This window comes from Phalangium opilio, unplaced genomic scaffold (genome assembly GCF_054372755.1).
Source record: "Phalangium opilio isolate 3A_F unplaced genomic scaffold, DU_Popi_V2 ptg000061l_1, whole genome shotgun sequence".
Lineage (NCBI taxonomy): Eukaryota > Metazoa > Arthropoda > Arachnida > Opiliones > Phalangiidae > Phalangium > Phalangium opilio.
This window is the reverse complement of record NW_028324178.1, coordinates 3,438,645-3,462,916: the sequence shown is the minus strand read 5'-3', so window position 1 is coordinate 3,462,916 and position 24,272 is coordinate 3,438,645. Positions and strand designations below refer to the sequence as shown.

The 24,272-nt window shown below is 37.7% G+C and overlaps 1 long non-coding RNA gene across 1 annotated transcript; it reads left to right on the top strand.

Moving 5' to 3' along the window:
* Window positions 1–20,714: 20,714 nt before the first annotated feature.
* LOC149663752 (uncharacterized) lies at window positions 20,715–21,273 on the top strand. The gene is made up of 3 exons (XR_016368407.1): window positions 20,715–20,824; window positions 21,012–21,072; window positions 21,146–21,273. It is a non-coding gene; the product is annotated as an uncharacterized LOC149663752 (long non-coding RNA).
* The last annotated feature ends 2,999 nt before the right edge of the window (window positions 21,274–24,272 follow it).

Here is a 24,272-nt window from a genome sequence, read left to right as displayed (position 1 = left end):
GGACTAGTTTAAATTATCCCTATTTCCCAGACTGATAACAGCTGACCTTTCCCGTCAAGACCAGGTAGTGGTAGCTACGGCCCTCTTGTGACTAAATTGATAACTTTACTAAAGGCGCGAAATTTGAATCTTTTTGGGTCAATGATGTATTTTAAGTTTATATTATCCAAACGTAGGGTAGGTTGTTAAAATTGATTCTAATTAACCTTTAAACGTCTTATTCATATTTTCGATTTTTACTTGGTTTTTAGCAACTCTATTTTTAAAACTAATTCCGAATCGAAACCAAAGATTTTAACATCAATTTTATAGCATAGAACTCGATCTATCTAATGGTTAAGTTTGTCATCGTGGGATTATTGTAACTCATCCTAAAACTTATTCCCCGATGGTGTTGTATTAGGCAATACCTAAAATTGGCATTAGCTTAAGTTGACTAGTCAGAGTTGGCTTGTATCAGAAGTCATGGACTACTGCGTGTATAGGCCTATAGGTCCGTATCTACGTATTCCTACAATATTCGGACCATTTTTATCGTGATTCTCGATATTCAATTAACAAATTGAACATTTTTAAAATGAATTTGAGCCGCCCAAAAATTAGTTGCAAATTCTTAAAAGAAATGTTTATATTTACCAGTACCGACCCATTTCCTGGCTTCAATAAAAGGGAAAAATCCCCATTTTGTGATATTTTTTAAGACCTGAATTCTGGTTTAACTGATGGGTTGGTTAAAATCTCGCGTAAATTTCAAAATTACTAATAAATAGGATTTTTGACTTTAGCCAAAATTTAATATTTTAAAGGGCCTCTGCGGGCCCTGAACTGGTCTGTACTCTGTAGGACCTTTGATACTAGACAATAATTATAACTGCAATTAAAGTGGACATTTCTCCAGAGCCGTCGCCCAATTTCTCCCTGATTTAGTCGGGGTGGTGGAGGGCAGCCAGATAAATTATTGTAATAAAACACAGTCATAACAAAAAGTTCGAACCTTTTCTGCAAGCAGAATACCGAGCTTTGGATAAACCATGAACCCATTTAGTTCTTGGTTTTTTAAAACTGAAGAATACAATACAAGGACAAATGTCCAAAGAGTCAGGGCTATAATTAAAGCATTAGTCCAGGCAAATGACTATTAAAATAAATTCCCTGAAAGGCTGAGAGAGTGGTTCAACAAACTGACCAGCAAGAAAAAAGTATTCAGTTTCCCATTTCTTATATCATTTTATGATTGGGACAGGGTTGCCACGGAATTTTTAAAACCAAATTCTCTTACCTTAATCTGAGATTTTCCCTAACCTCTTTAGGCCGAAAGTGTAAATGCTTACAGCACGTTTAAAGTGCTTATAGGGAGCTAATAACTGGCTAGGGGGAAGAGATAGTCTGTCGTCACGTAGCCCCTCTCTGGTTGGAATTTTTACGCGTAGAATACTTTTTTCAACCGTTAGGGGGAAGAAACTCCAGTAAGAGATAGAAGGGTGTGACGTTTCAGGGTCAGAACTGTTAGCTCCCATTTGCTTTAATTAAATAAACTCTCTACATTAGTTTTATAATGTATTTTTTTCACCAAAATGATAAAGAACAGGGTTCGTACGTAATTTTTACATTGAAAATCCCTGACTTTTCCATGTTATCACTGACCAAATTTTTGCAATATCCCTGACCATTTTAAGGTATTTACCAGAGCCCACTTTTCACCCCTGGCTTATATTTAGCATTGCTCGAAGCATGGTTTGACATACCAAACGAAATCCCTGCCTTTTTTAGGGAATTTTTTTAAATCCCCGACTTATCCTCCTATTTTCCATGTCCCTGACTTTTCCAGGTTCTTTACGAACCCTGAAGAAACATTTTAACTATAAATAACAGGCTAAGATATTTTTTAAAGGCAATTCTAGACATTTTGAAGGATTGCTCTAGAGTTTCCTGTGTTAAGAGAGGATGAGGAGAAACTTTCATTACTATTTTATGATTAAAGACTTATCCCCAGAAATTGTACAAACTAAAATCAAATTCCCTGACTCTGCTGAAATTTTCAAAATAACCTCATTTTGGTAAAATTTTTAAAATTCCCCGACTTTTCCAGGCTTTCCCTGACCCGTGGCAACCCTGGGGGAAACCAGACAAAGATTTATTTAACCAAGCATTTCACTGGTAGTTTACCCCCTCATTCTTGCAGAGAGCTGTAAGGCTTAGTTAAGATTTAATTTCATCTGATAAGCTAGGTGATAAGTACAGTGCTTAACCTTACACTGGCTTTGTAAGGTCCAGTAGAGATTTGAATTAAACCTGTAAATATACTTATCTCTAGGAAAATTAATTTTGATTAAGTAACGTACCTTTGTAAGGTCCAGTGGATATTTGCATTAAACCTGTAAATATAGACTTATCTCTAAGAAAGTAATTAGGAATTAGTTACTTACCTTCGCCAATCATGAATGATAGTGTTTCAACGTCCATTGAAATTTTAATTTTAACTTGAAAGTATCCACTATCTCCAATTAATTAGTAACCTGTCTTCGTGAAAGCTGAATTAAATGATCCCAATGTCCAAACGTTATTTCTTGAAATGCTCTAACTTGATCAAGACCGCTGCCCAACCGACAAAGCGGGGTCAAAACCGTGAAATGGTGAAAGTCCGTTGCGGTCGTCTCGCCGCTCTCGTGGATTTGAAATTTTAACCATACCGAATCCTACCACTCTATTGGCTGTAAATTATACCTACAGTGCTTGCTCCCGGTGGACGCTTCGTAAATCGTCGCCAGTAGGGAGGAGGAAAAAGACTGGGTTAGACATTTTATTTTCTCCATGTTTTTTTCCTCTCTGCCATCTTCCCCCCTCCCCAACCAAAGTTCCAGCCGCCGTGATAAATGTCAACCCTTGTAGTTATTAAACATATGGGGGTTTATAATTCTTCTCTGCCTTTGCTAACACTGTCATAATAAATGCCAACTGAACTTTATAGGCAAAGAAATGTCTTCTATAGAGACGGAAGTATGGCAGTATAGAAAAATAGTAGTCTATAAAAACCCCCTTAAAACATTGTGTTTACAGTAAAATATAATTTGCAATAGCCCAGAAGCATCTTGAGAAGGCTATTTGAAAAAAGTGTACGAATTTAGACTGATTAACCCCTATATTTGTTATTAATGAAAGCGAAAACATGGGAATAGGCGCGAAATCTAAAGCTCATCTAAAAGTATGAAGTAAAATACTGAACGTTCGCCAAGGAATAGGGGTGTGCGAATAGTGAAATTTGCAATCGAATACTCGATTAGAAATTTTCGAATGATATTCGATCTTTCGAATACTCGGACAGTCCTACAAACTACCACTAACGTTGCTTCAAAAATATCAATATCAATATCATTTCGTATACTAATTCAGCACTCTGGAACCATACTCCATCATTTATTATATTTTTATTTTAGCATAATTAATGTGATATTCACCCAAAACCTGTTTGCTTCGATGAAACGTTGATAAATTTTAATAAAAGAATTACGATTAAACCTATAATACCATTTCGCCAAGCCTGAAACAAAAAATAACTTTTCAAAGATTATCGTGAATGAATGAATGGATATTTATTAACTTTTCACCTAGGTGAATCCCTTTTAAATCAGGGAGGAGCAAGTAATTGCTCACAAGACGCTTTGGTGTTTTGTGGGTAGGAGTTTTACAGGGGTCCGTAGGAAATAAATTATTATTTTACCCCTGGAGGTTCGGCACTTGAAAGTACATGGATCCAAGTATTTTACAAGCGCGAATAAAGAACAGGCCCTGGAACAAGGTTATTTGGGCGGGCGTTAAAAGTCCACGAGCCCCTCCCCCGGGACGGGGGGCATGAAAGAAAAGGCGGGTTATAGCGCTAAAGGCGAAAAGGAATTACTTATTTTTCGCCGTCCTGTCAGCATAGTTGAATTACTTATTTTTCGCCGTCCCGTCAGCATAGTTTAAGTGAGCCAATAAGATAATTTAAAGTAACGGTTCTCTATTCCTGCTTCTAAAATTACGTGGATCCCTGAAAGTATCTAAAACTATTTTTAAAAAAATCACAATTACACAGTTTGAGCGAAAAACACTATTGTTTTTTAATTGTCTTAAATTAATATGTTAATAATTATTTTAATTTTTTATTTTATTTTCTGTATTTAATTAATATGTTATTAATGGGTCTCGTACATAATCCCCCTGGACATAATCCCCCCGGACAAAATCCCCCTATTTTGGATTTGCCAAGACTTTTTCCCCCCGATTTTAGACGTGTTTGTACAAAATCCCCCCAGAGAAAACGTCCAGGACAAAATCCCCCAAAAGGAAAACTGTTCAACAAAATCCTACCGAAAGGATCATTTTATTGAAAATCCCCCAGATAATAGGCATTTAGAAGTAAAGGTAAACGGAAGCCCAAATCCAAAGATTATCTTTAATAATAATGCAAAAGTATAATTCACAAGAGTGAAAGGTATTGCAAACAATGTTCCTAAACCAAATGAAGTAAACTACTGATTTTGTTTTAACTTATTTCCAAAATTCCAATATTTTGGAAAAGGCGGCATTTTATGGTTAGTCAGCAATATTTTGGAAAAGGCGGAAATTTATGGTTAGTCAGCGATATTTTGGAAAAGGCGGAAATTTATGGTTAGTCAGCAATATTTTGGAAAAGGGGGAAATTTATGGTTAGTCAGCGATATTTTGGAAAAGGCGGAAATTTGTGGTTAGTCAAAAATATTTTGGAAAAGGCGGCATTTTATGGTTAGTCAGCAATATTTTGGAAAAGGCGGAAATTTATGGTTAGTCAGCGATATTTTGGAAAAGGCGGAAATTTATGGTTAGTCAGCAATATTTTGGAAAAGGGGGAAATTTATGGTTAGTCAGCGATATTTTGGAAAAGGCGGAAATTTGTGGTTAGTCAAAAATATTTTGGAAAAGGCGGCAATTTATGGTTAGTCAGCGATATTCTGGAAAAGGCGGCAATTTATGGTTAGTCAGCGATATTCTGGAAAAGGCGGCAATTTATGGTTAGTCAGCAATACTTTGGAAAAGGGGGAAATTTATGGTTAGTCAGCGATATTTTGGAAAAGGCGGAAATTTGTGGTTAGTCAAAAATATTTTGGAAAAGGCGGCAATTTATGGTTAGTCGGCAATATTTTGGAAAAGGCGGAAATTTATGGTTATCAGCAGTATTTTGGAAAAGGCGGAAATTTATGGTTAGTCAGCGATATTTTGGAAAAGGCAGAAATTTATGGTTAGTCAGCAATATTTTGGAAAAGGCGGAAATTTATGGTTATCAGCAGTATTTTGGAAAAGGCGGAAATTTATGGTTAGTCAGCGATATTTTGGAAAAGGAGGAAATTTATGGTTAGTCAGCGATATTTTGGAAAAGGCAGAAATTTATGGTTAGTCAGCGATATTTTGGAAAAGGCGGAAATTTATGGTTAGTCAGCAATATTTTGGAAAAGGCGGAAATTTATGGTTATCAGCAGTATATTGGAAAAGGGGGAAATTTATGGTTAGTCAGCGATATTTTGGAAAAGGCTGAAATTTAGGGTTAGTCAGCGATATTTTGGAAAAGGCTGAAATTTAGGGTTAGTCAGCGATATTTTGGAAAAGGCGGAAATTTATAATTAGTCAGCGATATTTTGGAAAAGACGGAAATTTATGGTTAGTCAGCGATATTTTGGAAAAGGCGGAAATTTATGGTTAGTCGGCAATTCATACTATTTTCTCCATCATTGGTTCCGCTTTTCCTCGTAGGGGGAATGCTACTATTTTTACTACTATCCTACTAAAAAAATTTCCACTGTGGAAAACGACCTCTAAAATAGGAATGACTCCTGAAGGGTTCGTCTCCAAGGTGGGGATTTCGTTCCGTAAGCGGGGGATTTTGTCTCCAATTTGGGAGGGATTTTGTCTCCAGTTTGGGGGGATTTTGTCTGCAAATGGGGGGATTTTGTCTTATGCCCACTTGGACGGGGGGAAATTTTTGGGGGGATTATGTCCAGGGGGATTATGGGAGTCACCCGTTATTAATAGTAGTAAATCTCTTCAGAAATGACAGTGATTATATTGATTGGATGGCATAAAAGGGTTCATTCCGTTATTGCTCCCTATTTTTAAAGAGGGAAGAGAACTTTTCAGACTGGACTAAATTGATCGTAATACCAAACAAAGTCAGTTGATTTGCCATTACTTTGGGTTACATGGAGGATTTTTCAAGATTGAATTTTTCTTTATGTTCCCCATGTAAAGAAAAGTAATGTTGATCCTTTCTTTCGAATAATCGGGACCTGCAACTCTTGGTACACAGTGTTGCCAAGTTTGCTGACAGGACCCTCTCATCAAAAGAAAGGATCCATGAGTCAAATCAACTGACTTTGTAGGGTATTTCGATGAATTTGGCTTCATCTGAAATTCTCTCGTCCCTCCAAAAGATAAGGAGGCAATAACGGAATGAATTCCTTCTTCGTCATCCGCGTGCCATCCAACAGAATCCCTGCCATTTCTGTAGAGATTTACTACCGTGGCATTAAATTGAACGCCAGTTTTTTTCCACTAACTTTTTCAAAACTAAAACAGTCTTGGGTCAATACTTTAAACTTAAATGCCTGACCCTGCCATAAGAATATTGAGAATATTCGAAATTTGAACAGACGTAAAACGCTTTTCTGGGCAATTTTACGTCATCGTAAAGGTTTTCTAGTTCCTTTTTCAGTTCATCGAATTTTAAATCGGGAATGAAGTTTTCCACATCCTCCACAACCGCTAAATGTTTTAATTTGTGCACCCCAGGTTTTAATTTGTCTGTAATGTGAAATTATTAGTTCAGTTAAAAAAACCATGTTTTTGAAGTAAATTTTTTTTCACGCACAAATTGTTAAAGGAAGGGTGAAAAGGAAAATGAAGTTATCTGTATTCAGACGTAAACAATAAAATGAAAACAAATTTGACACGTTCGAGGTCGCGGAATATCCTTAAAAGAATTTTTTTCCTCTCTGGGCGGAGCTGCATTAAATTATTGAACTTGTATAATTAACAGGTAAACAATAAAATAAAATAAAATTTGACACGTACGAGGTCGCGGAATATCCATATAGGAGGTGTTATTCATTTTAATTTGCGTAAATCTTAACCAATAACGCTTCAAAAATATAAGAAAAATTCTAAGAAATATTAGAAAAACATGAAACAAATATAGGTATAACTCTTAATGGGAGGGTGAAATGAAAAATCAAGTGATTTTCTTATCGATTCTTCTATTAATTGTAAGACCAATCGAGGATGCCCATTTCCCCACAATTTTCGAGAATCATAACCCAATTCCGCGCCCTTTTTATGGCCCATTTCCTCACAGTTTTTACATTGAAATAAATCATTTTTATTTTCTTGTTGATTAGGTTCGGTTCGGTAAGGGTTTGGGTTGGTTTTGGTTTGGTTAGGTAACGCATGCTATTAAACGTGTGATTTGACCATTGCACTATCGATACAGGAAAGTGTATTGATAATAAAAGGAGCATTTTTTAATTCCGTTTGTAAAATCTGCATTAAGAATAAATCTATCGTTAGATAGCATCGAACATTTTGTAATCATGAAACCTCACATTTTGGCTATTATCGGTCCAATGGGTCAGCAGCATAAGTTTAAGGTTTTCAAATTGTAATCAACAATTTTTTTTTTTTTTTTTGCAAACTGTGCGGAAATGGGTTATGAAAAATTGTGCGTAGACGGGCTATAGGTTTTTAAGGCGTGAAAAATAAAACTGTGCTGAAACGGGCAACCAATCTGCATAGTGAAACCATGGATAAAGAATGTGCGTGAGTACAATTTGAATTTATTCACCCTATAGGCTAGGCAACTCCCTATCTCGAACGACAGCGTATCTATGTACTCTGTATATACGAATGAAATATTAATGTTCAGGATTTAAAATATCCTGAAGTTTTTAGCTAGGTGTGGTTATATAATCACACCTATTGCTTGCGCTGATGTATTGTATGTATGTGTGTGTGTGTGAGTTAACCCCGGGTACTCGAAAAACAAGCGTGGATAGAAAGAGATTAAGGCAAGATCCGCTACCACGTTGGAGCCCGTAATGTAAACGAATTGCGAGAGGAAATACATTAGTTAACAGCACTTTAGAAATAAGATCGGCATCGTCAAAGTATTCACCTCGTTAGATTGCGGCAACCCTTAAGTTTAGGGTTCATTTGACGGACGGCCGTATCGAATCGGATTAAAATATTTTCTTTTTACTCCGGTTTTTGGAGATAGCGCGAGGATGGGGATAGTGAATACGGGCAAGGTAGCTAGAATGAGAGATTCATTTTCATACGGAAAGGGCACTATGTGTAAAGGCTGGGTTGCTGCTATTTATTTATAGTTGTCGTTGAAAACATCTCCTGACCCTTCAATGTGTATTTGTTATAGGTTTTTATCTACGTCGTGAAAGAATAACAGGCTTTACGATTATTAGCTGTGAGTGTGTATGTTTGTGGAGGCTTGATACACGAAAAGACCTTTTTAGCAAGTTGTGATAAGACCTAAATGTACCCCAACCGTTGGGCCCTCTAGAATATTACCTTAGCGAGTTAGAAAACATGAATATACTACATAAGCACATACGAAACTAACACGCCCATTCCGACCCCAACCAGACCTAGCTAATACGTAATTTTCTTTTTACGTGTTTTGTTTAGCGTCTTTAATACTTTGTGAGATATTATAGTTTATTTAAAATCATAACATTGAGAATGTCCCAAGTTGCACACAGTGTAGAAGTGCAAAGCGTTACCGCAATGCCTCGAATTCTCGCATGCAGGGTTTTTACTCCTATTAATTTGGTGATGCTACGAAAAGGTGCACTATAGTTTTTTATAATATTAATGGGATACTTAAACGGTATAATTTTTGTTATTTGTTTCTGTAGTCTTTTACTTAGAAATCAATGAATGACGTTACACGAAATTATTCTTGCATTTTGAGAAGCCCTTAGAGAACAAGCGGTCAGAACGGATTTCATGGCGTTGTATTGAATAAACCTACAGACATTTCGGGAGTGAGAAGCATGCATTAATCAAAATGCCTTTCTGGCAAATGGCTCGAGTCATAAAATCCAGCAGAAGGCCCCCCCATTTCCAACCAAGAGGGGAATCGACGAAAAAACCTGATCCTAGCACATTTAGCGTATTTCCCAAGAAAATTGCTCCCAACTAAATCTCCAAATATCCCGGATTTAGAGAAGTGGGTGGCACGGCTGAGGTGTGGGAGTTTTTCAAAGAATCAACGGCTTAGTTCGCGTAGCAGAAACAGCAGACTACATAAATATTTAGCTCATGACTGGCACTAGCAGCCACGTTTACAATAACTACCGTAAAAACTGGACTATATAGGTTACGAGAAGTTTTCCGTAAAACAACGAATAGGATACAGCCTCCTTGCTATGTCTTTGACAGGACTTTATGGATCGAGCTATTGAATACGACACCTCATCTATTTCAATTCAGGTGGAAAGGAGAGTGTTTGAGGCGGGGTTTTTGCCTAGGCGCCATTTGGTTTGGGAAAATATATCGTAGAGTTCTTTAGCGGCCTTCATGGAGGGAAGGTGAAAATAAGAAAGTGTTAACATGTTTCAGATTGCATCGTTCTTTCACGACTTATCAGTGTGTTTGTGAAAATATGTCGAGTGACGTTTAAATGGCCATATAGGTTACGTCGAATTATGGACCACTAGAAGAAAAGCTCGTTGCGGCTAATACACCAACGGGCGGTAGCGAATAATGTTTTTGCAAGTTTTTCCCCTTGGTGACAATTACTCCTTGGTGGCTAAAATTGAATCTAAGCCCAACCTACAGTGTGGAAGAGATCAGAGCAACACCTACCTTTGTGGAAAACCCCCAAAACCCCTGACGGACTACTTCACTGCAGTACATTTTCGAGCTCGTATACAGGGTGTGACATGTGTAATTGTATGCAAATGAGAACGTGCAACAAGTATCATAGCGAATATCGTTTAATGATACGCACTTTGAAACGTTAAAGACCAACGATTAAGCTTAGGAACTAAGGCATCACACAACAAATTAAAAGGGTGTTTGGTAAACCCATCAGCGTAAAAGTTCGATGTGCCTACCGTCGTGGTGTAGGCACTCTTAAAGACGATTGTCCATGCCTTGTATTACGTTTTCTAGCATTTGAGGAGTGATTCGTTTAATTGCGCTTCGAATTCTGGCCTTCAAGTCGTCTACATTTAAAGGTTCTGTTGCAAACACCTTCCCCTTAACATATCCCCATAAGAAGAAATCAAGTGGGGTTAGGTCACCACTACCGATCCAGCGGTTTGGAAAGTGCTCAGTTAGCCATTGGCGAACATTGATCGTCCAATGTGGTGGCGCACCATGCTGCTGGAACCACAGGTCCCGCATCACTGCTAATGGTAATGCGTCTATCGCATCACTAAACTCGTGGCTTTGGCCTTCTTAGATAAGGAATCCATACGAGGTTACGAAGGTCAGGATTTTCCGCGGCACTGAGAATTCGGCACATTATTCAATCAAACGTACGCGTCGTTACTAGCAGCTTAGTTCGTATAAACGTTGTAAGTCCTGTGTCGTAGACGAATGGCAGCCTACTCCAACCGAGAAAAATTGGACCTGACGTGTATTTTGGGTGAATGTCGCGGTAACGTTCAACAAGCGGCATTGCTTTATGCCGAACGCTTCCCACACCGACGATGGCCGGTTCGAAGAACCTTCACGAACATTAGAGACAACCTACGAGATTTCGGGAGTTTCGTCGTGCAAGACCGTCAACGTAGAAGAGACCGTATAATTGGTAATCATGATAGGGAAGTCGACATTCTAGCACGTTTTGAAGCCAATCCTCATACTAGTAGTAGAGCGGTCGGAGAAGAGGTTGGTCTAAGCCATTCAACCGTTCTTGCCATTTTTTAAGACTTCTGTCTTACCTCGCGAGCTAATTGAAGCCGATCCATTGTTCTTAAGAAAGGTTCTTTTTTCTGATGAGGCGACATTTCACAGGGATGGTACGGTAAACCGACATAACTTACATTACTGGACCCAACGAAATCCATACTGGTTACGGCAACATTACCATCAAATTCGATGGAAGATAAATGTTTGGTGTGGCATTCTGGTTAACAGAATCATCGGACCTTTCTTCTTCGAGGACAACATTACTGGTGACAGGTATTTGCACTTCCTGCGCCACGAGTTTTGTGATGCGATAGACGCATTACCATTAGCAGTGATGCGGCCCTGTGGTTCCAGCAGGATGGTGCGCCACCACATTGGCCGGTCAATGTTCGCCAATGGCTAACTGAGCACTTTCCAAACCGTTGGATCGGTAGAGGTGGACCAATTCCGTGGCCAGCAAGAGCCCCTGACCTAACCCCACTTGATTTATTCTTATGGGGATATGTTAAGGGGAAGGTGTTTGCAACAGAACCTTTAAATGTAGACGACTTGAAGGCCAGAATTCGAAGCGCAATTGAACGAATCACTCCTCAAATGCTAGAAAACGTAATACAAGGCATGGACAATCGTCTTGAAGAGTGCCTACACGACGACGGTAGGCACATCGAACACTTAGGCTGATGGGTTTACCAAACAGACCTTTAATTTGTAGTGTGATGCCTTAGTTCCTAAGCTTAATCGTAGGTCTTTAACGTTTCAAAGTGCGTATCATTAAACGATATTCACTATGATACATGTTGCACGTTCTCATTTGCATACAATGACACATGTCACACCCTGTATACGAGCTCGAAAATGTACTGCAGTGAAGTAGACCGTCAGGGGTTTTGGGGGTTTTCCACAAAGGTAGGTATTGCTCTGATCTCTTCCACACTGTATAAAAGAAATATTTTTAATTCGAAGAAATTTTCCTTTATAAAGTGATTATTATTTTTTATTATTTTTAAGTCATATGAATTATGTAACACTGCAAGGAAGTTTGAACATAGAATGAGTATCCAAAAATAATTTCCTAAGGTAATATAGTGCCTATAAAAACATCATTAGGAAATATTTTATTTTTAAACGCGGCCGGCGATAGAAAGTTAATCAGTTAGTTAAGCAAGTAAGTTTGTTTAGCTATATTCTCCATTTTCTAGTAATTTTTCGTAACTTGTGTCTGCGTATGCTTTTGTTCCTGGAAAAATCCAAAGTCCGAGCCTAATTTCGGAAACAGAAAATCGACTAAAGAATTATAACAGTAAAGAAAAAATTGGCAAATTATAGTGCTTTTGAACATCAACATAAAATAAAAAAATAATTTGTTAAATTATAATTTTGATTTAACCTTTTCTATTCTGTTAACGTCGTGATTAAATAGCAGGTAGATCTGGTTTAAACCTTTGTAAATAATACATCCAAAAACATCCCGTGTGTACGCCAAGAAACTCTCCCGTGAACGCCCAAAAAGCTGAACAAATTTTATCCCTTCGATCGTTGGAAAAACCCAAAGCTTGGTCTCTTTTTTGCAATTATCGTAAACGTAGAACTTGGGAATTCATGACATGTGTTAAGTATCGCATGTGTACTCCTAGACGTTATATTGATTAGGCAAAATAATAGAGGCAGGTTTCTATTTTTACAATTTAGACTTTAGTAAAATTTCTTCTCCAAGAACTTGAATAATTTAATAGTATATTACATTTGAAAACGCAAGTATTGTTTGTATCTATCGTTACCAAGAAATTAAAATCCAGTTTGTGTCATTTTCCAAGTTTCAAGCGGTAACTACAACGTAATTTTGCCGTACGAGTCAAAAACTTTTATTAAGTTTTTTGATTAAAAGATAACCTTAACAATATCATTGAAAATTTTAATTAAAGCAATCCAATTAATTTAGTCTTATTTCGAATTCTAATTAAGTTCATAATAGAGTGAAAATGTTTGACATCATAAGTCCATAAATTAGGGTGGATTATAATTAATGACAATGTAACACGTGTATTACAATTTGTTGGTCAAAATATATGTTTTGCTATTTCGCAAAATTCGATTTCGTATGATTCATTGCTAGATTTTGCTTCTTTAAGCAAAGAGGTTGAAGATTATTTCGGTGGTGACAGCGGCTACTGTTCCTGACAAATAGCATGAAAAGAAAGTAGAAAGGAACCGCGACGCTACTCAGTTTCAAATCAGCCGTGCTTTTTGGCGGTTTCTTCCACTTGACTTGTTCAATTAAATGATGCCTTTCAAAATCCAGATAATTCAATGCTTGCGTTTCAAACATCGGTTCAACACTGTAATGAAAACATTCGTCTAGCCCCTAAATCAGTTTAATATAAAACCAGTATCGACCTCAATTGGAGGTTTTCTTGCAATTGCGGACTGCTTCTTAGCCAAGAGTTGTTGAAAACGAAGTGTAAATACTCGAAGCTAATTTCGTGCTTCGAAATCAAAAGTAGAATCCTTCATTGTCCGAAAAGAACTTTTAACTCTCGGGATCTAATTTGAGGAGTTCTCCCGCTATCCAAGTCAGATAGATGTCCTCTAGGATGATAGCATTCTTCCCAAAAAGAATAGGCAGGTATCCATCACGAGTCAGGTAATCCGAAACACTAGTGACCATTTTCTCCTGATCGAGTGCGTATAGCCATTTCTTAACATCTCGGTCCTGGGCAGCCTGTAGATACGAAACCAGTGAAGTTAGAAAAATGGAAGAACTTATCATTTAACGCCTATTTACCAAATATTTCAGATTGTCGAAAGCTTCGCCATTTTTCACAATTATAATTGGAATTTCCGATTTGATCAAGTCCGAGAGGGTGTCGATGCGATTGTAGCTTTCCGTCGTGAACTCCGTTCGTAAGAAACAACCCAAGAAAAACAGAATGAAAGTCACTCCGATCAGCCAGGACGCAGAGAGCAACCGACAAGTAATGTGGGGCAAAACAGGGGGAATCGCTGTAGGGAACATAATTATGTCTGATTATTTAAATTTAAGCGAGCGTTTAATCGCGTACGTTCAGCGCAGAAGAGCGACGCGTTTTCCCAGGCATTTTCTAGGGTTTCTCGGGCCATTTTCTTGAAAACGTTCTTGGTGGGCATCGATTTGTATTTGTTGGTTACGATGGAGTGAACGACGAGCAAAAGTGACAGAAGAACCAAAGTGAACACAATAAAAATCAACACCTAATTGAATCGAGAATTGAAATTAATGAATTGGGCGGTGAGCGAAATGTTTATGGTGCGAAAAATACTAGAGTTTCCATATTTAAGAAAGACAAGGAAGTTGACAAGACTCTCTTCGGGGCGCCGGTCACGATAATCGTCCTGGCAGTATCGAACACCGGAGACGGACTGAAATATTCATGTCGGCCACCGAATAATGCACGTGGCATGGGAAACAGAATAAAAGGAGCATTCTAACAAATATTAAGGATTATGAGAAATTATTTTATCATTAGAGTTAAATTTTGGTCTCATTTCTCTTTCACGCACTATGAAAACATCAGCCGCAGTAATTAATTTGGAAAAGTCGTCAAAGTTCAATTTATTCCCTTCGTAAATTACCCTAAACACGATTGCAAAAATTATATTAAAGTAAGATATAAACATGATATTATTGAATGAATTTGGTTTTATCTGGAAATATAAGATCACCATTCGAAAATGGATTTACTTAATCGAGTATTTAAAAGAAAACCAAAACTCATCGATTAAGGATTAGAAATTTCGAATAATCGCCGGTTTTTAACGTTCAAATTAAACGAGTCGAAACTGGCGAATAGTATTAAAATTCTCGAATATTCCCACACTCGACCCACAACCATGAAGCTGCAAGTTAAAACACAAGCACTTCCGTTTGACCCAACCCAATTACTCGAATCTTATTTCAAGGAATACAAAAAATACTTCATGTTAAGGGATCTTTTCAAATAATCCGCTATGGCATTGTATCGTAATACTTGGTTCTCCATCACCCACGACTCCTGATAAGAAATATTTAAAGATCAATTGCCAAAAAGAAAATAACACTCAGTGACACACCACCGAACATTTCAAAATTCACCTCCAGTGTCGTCACGTTTACGAGAGTCTCTTGGGTGTACCTATAATTTAGATAAAATTTCAAATCGGCAATTACATTAAAGATTTTAAAATGTAATTTGTACCTGTATTTAAAATATCGATTATTTCCCATAAATTCCAGTTCGTTCAGTGCCATTATTGGAGTTACCAGGAAATCCTAGCTTCCACTTACCCAAACCTTTAAGGGCTGTAAAGAGTCGCTGATAGATTTCTCGTTTTTTATAAGTGAAAGCATATGTTTATTAGATTCCTATATTTCGTAATGGTAGAGACTTACTGAGAGTTAGTTCGAGAACGACGCGATAATTGACTACACCTAGTTTTGCAGTTCATCTTCCTATTTAGTCTGTGCTAAGCCTTGATAGCGTCTCACCATGCGTCGCTTTACGAGAATCTATGACCCACGTCACTTCATAACAAGCTCTAAATAACCAGTGACAAACTCATGGAAAATATCTTATGAACTTATGGTAAAAGGGTTGTCAAAACGGAAGTTGTTGTTCGTTCTAGCTATATTGAAACAAGAAGCCTCTGACTGTCTAAGTTCTAATATCAATAAAAATAAATCCTCATTATTTTTGTTATGTAACTCAAATAACAGCCACGCAAAGTGTGTCTGCCGGAAAGTACTGAGTACCCTAGGTTTGACTAGCTTCTGTGTGAGTGATGAATTGTGCAAAATCAAGTCATGGTTCTATGTAACCAAGAGAGAAATACAAAGGGGTAAGACTTTTCCTTTCATCTCGCTTTTTGGGGCCTTCGCTGTAGTCATTTTGTATGAGTGCGCATAGACGGCAAGGTATCATGAGAGTGCGCATAGACAGATGGCCATGTATCAACCCTCTATTGCGCACCGATTCTAAGGGTTGCCTTCGTTTTATATTATATCGAAAAGGTCTATTATGTAACAAATAGTTATGAACCCATCATGTGTGAAAATTTAAGCTTATGCAAAATAAGGGAATTTTAATCCATTAGGAAAAGAGAAAAATAAACAAGCCTGGAAGTTAAGCTATAATAATCGAAGAGAACTGTAAGAATTGTACTTGCTTTTGAAGGCAGGAATCGTGTATTTCTTCATAAATAATATTCCAAATTTGGGTAATCCGTCATTAACATCCTGCTAACTGCGTTTATCCTTAACCATTCTCTTTTCTAACATTAAAAAGCGTCTGCTGGATTATGTATCAAGGTATGCTCTTTGGAGAAATGTGGCTACACTCAATGTAGAAGTAAATTCATGTCACATGTTTACTTGCAACCAGAAAATATGATCAAAAAGGTTTATTTATAACTTTTAGTATAGTAACTAAAGGCTATTACAACGCTAGAAGGAGTAGAGATGAATATAGATACGAACGGATTTCTAAACAAATTTTATCTTTCCTAAGGTTGGAAACAACATAAAGCTTGGTCGCTTTTCTGCAATTATCGTAAAGGTAGAACGTGGGAATTTCTGACATGTATGGCATGTGTACTTCTAGACGTTATATTGATTTGGCAAAATAGAGGCCGGTTTTTATTTTTACAATTTAGACTTTCGTATTTATTCTCCTAGAACTTGAATAATTTAATAACAACTTAGATTTGAAATTGCAAATTTGGTTTGTATCTATCGTAACCAAGAAATTCAATTTCAGTTAGTATCATTTTCCAAGTTTCAATCGGTAACTTCAACGGCAATTTGGCATTACGAGTAACTATTAGACATGGCCCAATACCAGTTTAAACCGATACCGACACATAGCATGGCATCGTTATCTGCCTATCTCTAAAAACTATTCAATCAAGTTTGTTGGTGAAATGAAAACCATAACTATATCTTTGACAATTTTAATTCAAGCAATTCAATTATTTCGTATGCAAATTAAGTTCACAAATTAGTGCAAATGTTTGCTATAAGTGCATTACAACCCTCTATAAATTAGGGTGGATTATAAGTTATGTAACACGTGTGTTACAATTTGATGCTCAGATGTGTGTTTAAGCGAGTTGCTTGAAGAATATTTGGGTTATAACAACGGCTACTGTTCCTGACCGTAGAATATAAAGAAAGATGGAAGAAACGCTGACGCTATTCAGGTCCAAGTATGCGGTGCTCTTCAACAGTCACTTCCACTTGACTTATTTTCGCAAAATGCGATTTCGTATTTCGAGAATTTTTAAGCAAATCGGTTTATGAATATTTCGGTGATGACGGCGGCCACTGTTCCTGACAATACCATGAAGAGCAAGTAGAAAGCAAGAAAAATTAGCTCCAATTCATATGTGCGTTTTAACGTTCTGTTCAACTTGACTTGTTCAATTAACTGATGCTTCTCAAATTCCACATAACTCAATGCTTGAGTTTCGAAAACCGGTTCCAGGCTGTAATAACAGGAGTCGTCAGGCACCATAATCAGTTTAATATTAAAACCGTATCGACCTCAGTTGAAGGGTTTCTTGTAATTGAGGACTCCTTCTTAGCCAAGATGTTTGGAAAACGAAGTGTAAATAATCGAAGCAAATTACTTGCTCAGAAGGGTAAAATCATTTATTTTCCGGAAAGAACTTTTTGCTCTCGTGATCTAATCAGTGGCGTAACTACATGGGAGCAGAGTCCGCAACTGGGCGGGCCGATGGCTTTTGGGGGTCCTTTGAAAATTTGCTTATAGACTGATTGTCCCATATTTTATAAAATGTCCTATAATTTCACAAATCGTCCAATAAAGTCCTATATATTAATTATTTATAATCCCAGCTGCATGACGTTTTAAACGCAGAATTAGTGCTTTCTCATTTGGTCAGATCAAAAAATCGCGGAGCTCGATTCGCTCGTTCACGAATTTTTTCTCTTCAACTCTCCCATAATTGAATTTATACGATTTTTATGGTTTTTAGCCACATCGTAGTATACGATGAGGCTCTTAGTTTGACCCGTGCCGTAGTAGTAGTAATATTAGTAGTAGTAGTATTAGTAGTAATAGTAGTTTTGGCCGGAGTTTTCGCTTTCGTTATCGTCAGATTTTAGCTTAAAAGGAACTTTATATTACCACAACCCACCCATAGGGGTAACTGGGCTCGGTTAGAGATTTAATTTTTAATTAAAATTTTTTCAGATCGCAGCCGGGAATCGAACCTGGGTCGCTCACGCAGTAGACAGACATTCTACCTCTGAGCCATAGAGGCTTGATAAAATCCCCGAGTTTTTATAATTAAATTTTATCTCTAAAATGTCAGGGTGATGTGGGGTGGGTACCTCTTAATCTGTGGGGTCGGATACTTTTGGATTTTTATCTGTGGCGTCGGATAGCTATGAAATTGTATCTTTGGGGTTTTTATATTTCTTTTCTTTTTAGCCACATAGTAGTATACGATGAGGCTCTTAGTTTGACCCGAGCCGTCGTAGTAGTAGTAGTGGCCGGGGTTGTCGCTTCGTTATCGTTAGACTTTAGCTTAAAAGGAACTTTATATTTCCACAACCCACCAATAGGGGTAACTGGGCTCGATTAGAGATTTAATTTTAATTAAATTGTTTTGAGGTCGCAGCCGGGAATCGAACCCGGATCGCTCACGCAGTAGACAGACATTCTACCACTGAGCCATAGACTTGATAGAAACTCCGAGTTTTTTATTATTTATTTTTATCTCTAAAATGTCGGGGTGCTGTGGGGTGGGGTCGGAAACCTTTGAATTTTATCTGTGTGGTCGGATACTTATGAATTTAAATGTTTGGGGTTTCTATATTTATTTCCTTTTTATTAATGTGCTAATTAAATAGATAACGATTTTCCCCGTTTACTAACGCGCTCCTCATGTGTTTCGTTCTCGTTCCGTAGCTATCGCCATCTATGTTATGTTTGACTGGAACATTTTGGCGGTCAATTCAAATGTGGGTTTAGATAGAGCTACCTTAGTGTTAAATGAGCGTTGTGCGTTTGATCATTTTAGCCTTGCTAAAGGTAATTCGAGGGGATTATCATTATAACTAAACTTTCTCTTTCAAACGTTTCTGGGCATAGGTCCTTGTTAGAAATTTATAAGATGCGATAAGTGTGCAGCGGCATAAGTCTATGTTGTAAACTCATCCAGGGGATTATCACTAAAACTATCGGTTCTTCGATTCGCCGGAATATTAGAATTACAGCATAAGTAAATTTATACGGTTGTAATTTTATCACTGTTTAGAGTAGGGGATCGAGGGGCTATTAACTCTGATTTTATGGACGGTAAATCATTTAAGCATTGAAAAAGATAGCGCAACAAAGCAAGCAGTATAGCTTTATACCGAGTGTTTAAAAAAGGGTTGAAGAACAGTGGGTTCTATCATAAGTTCACAAGTGATACGTTCCTTCCATAAGTATGACACTTCCTATACTTCGTAATGCTACTGAGAGACTTACAGCTCGAGCTAGTTCTAGCAGAACGACGGAAGCGAGAATTGTAGACTACACTTGCAACACGCTTATAGATAGTTTTCACACATGGAGAATTCATACTATTTACAACAAGAGGGCGGGCTACCTGGAGGACAAAAACCCGTCTGCTTTTGTCCTCCAGGTTGCCCGGCCTCCTGCAGCGTAAATGCTATGAATTCTCCATGCGTGAAAACTATCTATATATGTTTCGTATCATAAACCAATAGGCATAGTCTCAATTATCATTATTATAAATCTTTCTAATAATAATAAAAATATATTATAAATATTAGTATAATTACGCATTATTAATAGCATTGAAACGCTGGAAAATAATAATTTTTCATTAAATAATTTCGCCTATCACATTTATACACGCTCCCTTTCATTTTCAAATAAATGGAAGATCCCTTAAAATGAGATATCTACGAGCGCCATCCTCGAAAAGAAAAGAGCAAAAAGCAACGTGTCGCGTTCCTTAAACGCCCCGCTCCCAGCCAGAAGAGCGTACTCGGACCTTGATATGACGTATTATTATTATTATTTTATTTTTGGTGAATTGAATGGCTGAAGGAATTCTTTATTATTTTTTTTTTGACGAAGGGAGGAACGATAGTGAATGGAATAGCCGAAGCACTAGCAACGAGATCTCGTCGGTAGAGGGCACCCTACACGCTCAATGATTTGCGGCAAAAAACGTGGGGCCCGTTACTTAAGTTACAAAGTATAAATAAAACGTTATCCGGGCTAATATTTGTGTGGAAATTTCAAATATAACGCTACAAAACGTTTTAGGAAATGGAAAATCATTCGCGATCAATTTTGGACAATATTCGCGTAAAAAACTGAACGTAATTATATATTGGGTGAGTTTTTATTGCTCAAAATGTTATTCAAACAATTGAACAATATTTCGCATTCGATTAAAACTAAAGCCTGTGTATTTAAGATTTATACGTTACGTTTGGTCAGTAAAATTGTGCACTGTCCATGGACTCAACATCAACTTTTTTATCGTGATAGTCGCGCGCAATATGATCAATATATTTGTCCAATAAAATTTTAAGATAAATTTATAAGATGATGAGTTTTATAAATGTCCCCCACTTGAGCGTGTAAAGGCCGCTTATTGGCCGAAGGAATCTTTTCGGGGGAGGGAGGAACGATACTAAATGGAATGGCTAGGTAAAAAACTTTTGCCAAGTATATAAAAGCTCCCGCTTTCGAATCTTATTTCAGATACTCCGCGATTGTCGCCTCGAGCCACAATGTCTAGTTTCGAGGAAGAAATTCTCACGCCTTCGTCTTATGAAGAAACCGCGGTAGAAAACAAACTTCTTCCATTCATGGAAGATACGGTGGTAAGTAAAAATAATCCACTTTAAGATGATTTTGAGTTTATAGTAGTAGGCCAACGTGCACGTGTTTCAACTGATTTTCCCTAATATTTAAAAAGCCAAAGTAAGTTAGCTTAACGGGGGTCCCTCGGAAGCGTTGGCATTGTGCCAATTACATCGGTTAAAATGTTTTCGTCTCTCTTATGATTAGTTGAAAAAAGGCGGAAAGGAGTTGAGGTATACGGGTAAAATTCCCCACGTCGGATCCCAAGGTACATTTCACGTGGAATTTTCAGAGAATTTACTTCTTTATTAATTTCATTAATGTTTTCGTTAATCTGGCAGTCCCCATTTTACGCGGATTGGGACGCTATCGAGAAGCACGAGCTTCTCGTAAGCTCGTCTCCCCCCAAGACGAGCGTCAAGCCAAGTTAATTTATTTTTTTATTTTGTTGTATCAATTAAAATTATAATTTGTTTTATTTATTTTTTTGTTTTTTGTATTGTTTTTATTCTTTCTGTATAAAGAAATATAATACAAATTGTAAATAAAACATTATAAAAATTGTCATAAAATATGGTGGTGCCTTTTTAGCCACATCGTAATATACGATGAGGCTCTTAGTTTGACCCGAGCCGTAGTAGTAGTAGTACTTGTGGCCGGAGTTTTCGCTTTCGTTATCGTTATTTTTTAGCTTAAAAGAAACTCCATATTACTACAAACCACCCATAGGGGTAACTGGGCTCGGTTAGATTTAATATTAATTAAAATTTTCTGAACCTGTATCTTTGGGGTCGGATACTTCTGAACTTGTATTTTTGGGGTCGGATACTTCTGAACTTGTATCTTTGGAGTCGGATACTTCTGAACTTGTATCTTTGGAGTCGGATACTTCTGAACTTGTATCTTTGGGGTCGGATACTTCTGAACTTGTATCTTTGGGGTCGGATACTTCTGAACTTGTATCTTTGGGGTCGGATACTTCTGAACTTGTATCTTTGGGGTCGGATACTTCTGAACTTGTATCTTTGGGGTCGGATACTTCTGAACTTGTATCTTTAAGGGTCGGGTAGTAGTAGTATTTCACCGGTTTACCCCAGCGGCGCGGTTCCTGCCCCAGTGGCGCCATATGGCTCCAGTTGGCGTGCGATTTCATGATGACTCCCCTCTTCTCTTGTCTGTCATTTGATGCAAAATTCGTCAGCGCCACGATTGTTGGAGTTTGCACCTTCTCATCAACAGGTCTTTATAAGCTACTCAGCTATCACTCATATCTTCTGCGTTTAAAGTAGAAGGCCTCTTATCGCAGGAGACAATTCCGTACCCTTATCTTATCAGCACAAAATGTTGATTGTTAACACTAAATTTGACCTTATATGCTTATTTTTCTTAAATGTATCTAAAATATTACACTTGTGTATTATTTATCAAATAGTTAAGAGGAAGAAATTGAAGTAATTATATTTAGGCGCAAAGATATTGTGGTACAAATACCTACGACATCGTTTGATCACTGATTAGCTAAAAAATTAATTCGACTCGTATCTTACAAGCTACTTAATTCAGGGTGTAAATATTTCTTGAACGTCACTTAAATAAACATGATGGAGCAAAGGCTAATATAGATTGTCGGCTAAGATCCAATCAGTGTTGTTGTGTTACATATAAAGTGCATGTTTGAACCTATAAAAGAACCATACCTAAAACTGTAACTGAAACTATAACGGGCACCAAGTAAGATAAGATAAGAGATCATATAAATTTGGGAGAAGATAGTTCGAGTATCATTGTCTATACTCCTCTTAAAGAGTAAAGATTGATTTTTATAACTAGTTAAAATGTTTATTTGTGATATTTGTAATGCGAAGTTCTCCAGGAATCGTGACGTCAATAGGCATAAGCAGGCAAAACACGCGAAAGTTGGTGTCCCATGTTCGGTTTGCAAACAAAGTTTTCTCCAGACGTGACACCATACTAAGCGCCATACTAAGAGTCACGACTCACGAAAATCTCCAAGCAAACGTCCTGCACCCCAAGAACTACCGTCAACGTCCACCCCGCAAAAAGTTCCACGTCTTTCGCCAGTATGTGATCCGACGAATTTAGCGACCTGGAATGAGATGACCCCTTATATACAGAATAAATTAGAGGATTCGGTTTTTGATCTGGAAAACCCCATGTATACGATGTCCAACCAGGGATTTCAGGACATACATAACTTAACGGACCGAGCGGAAGAGGTTGAAGACGCAGTTCTACCCGAAATCAGACCACCTGAATCAGAAGCCACCGACACACTCGAGGAAATGGCGGCATTAAATCACGCCATTTTTTGCGCTCGAATTACCCAACGTTGACAGAAACTGACCCGGAAGTGTACATTATTCGCCCTAGAACTGTGGTCAAAAAGTACTTACGTGAAAAACTAATTAAGCTAATTGCGAACTAGCAAATATTGACCAGGACGTTGAGTGCTTGGCCTACCACCGGAGTCTTACACACCGAACCTAACAGCGGAATATCCCACGTCAAGTAGATTTGTGTGTTGAAACCATAAAGCGATAAATGGAAGATTTCCAGAAACGTGCAAGCGGATGGGCTTTAGATAAAATCCTATTCCTACAAGTGAATATTATAACGTATCTACCACTTGTAGGCGGATCATACTTGGAACTTCCCAAAGAACTGGCTACCAAGAAAGTCATTTTAAATATTAAGAACACAGACAACCGGTGATTTCTATGGTCCATTCTCGCTCATTTGCATCCGCTATCTTGTAATCATCATCCGGAACGCGTTCAGAAATATCTCCAATACCAAGATGAACTAAATTTAACTGGCATATCTTTCCTCTTTCAACTGAATGTCAAACGTTTACAGGATTTTGAAGCTGAAAATAACCTTTCAATTAACATTTTCTGCTATGAGAAAGGTATCTTTCCGCGCTACATTAGCTCAAACAAGGTGGATAAGGCGCCACAAGTAGATCTTATGCTACTAACACGAGGGGAAAAACGACACTACGGTCTGATACGTAGTTCAAGCCGCCTTCTGAACAACTTTTCAAAATATGATCATGCCACCTACCATTGTCGATTATGCCTGCATCGTTTCGTGGGGCCTAACTCTGACGCAAATCGCGATAAGCATATCAGAGACTGCAGCCTACACGGCCCAAAAAAAGTAGCTATTCCCGTGGAGGAACCAGTGTGCGAATTCAAGAAATATGGGTGGTACCAAAAAGTGAAATACGTTATCTACGCCGATTTCGAAACTATCCTTCCCAAAGTGCTGACATGTATTTCCCACTCGAATCTCACGTCTACAACTAAACTCTCGCACCATATCTCTTGCAGCTTTAGTCACGTAATAGTCGGTCCAGACGGTGTACCTTCTAAACCCGTGACTTACAGGAATTCGTCGGTCTTAGACCGAAAATGTACAGCATATTGTCCGCGAAGGGGGAAAAGA